The 377-nt window shown below is 40.1% G+C and overlaps 1 non-coding gene across 1 annotated transcript; it reads right to left on the bottom strand.

Annotated features, from left to right (window-relative positions):
- Positions 1 to 244: 244 nt before the first annotated feature.
- TRNAK-CUU lies at positions 245 to 317 on the bottom strand. Its single transcript has one exon. It is a non-coding gene; the product is annotated as a tRNA-Lys (tRNA).
- Between the last annotated feature and the right edge of the window lie 60 nt (positions 318 to 377).

Genomic DNA, 377 nt, shown 5'->3' with positions numbered 1-377 from the left:
TTTGGTCTTTGTTGTTTTTCTTAATATTGCTGGAATACATGGGGTTTTTGTGGTTTCCCGACATAGTGTCTCAGAATTTGTGTGTCGGTCTTGGTTCTTTTTGTAACTCTGGGAAGTTGTTCACACTAATCTTTTAAGTTTATTTCTTGTGTGGGGGGGCGGAGAGGAGGTCTAGAAGTAGAGCCAGTGTGATTTACTTATTTGGGGTTTTTTTTTTTTTTTTCCGTTTTTTAAGTAAACTGTATACCCAATGTGGGGCTTGAACCCATGACCCTGAGATCAAGAGTCACATGCTCTACCAATTGAGCCAGCCAGGCAACCCTGATTTATTTTACTATCATGGTTTACTGAAGGTTAATTCCCCTTCCTTCCTTCCT

Source organism: Suricata suricatta, unplaced genomic scaffold (assembly GCF_006229205.1).
Source record: "Suricata suricatta isolate VVHF042 unplaced genomic scaffold, meerkat_22Aug2017_6uvM2_HiC HiC_scaffold_58222, whole genome shotgun sequence".
NCBI classification, from domain to species: Eukaryota; Metazoa; Chordata; class Mammalia; order Carnivora; family Herpestidae; genus Suricata; species Suricata suricatta.
Note: the sequence above shows the minus strand (reverse complement) of the source record. Positions and strands in the feature narration are given on the sequence as shown.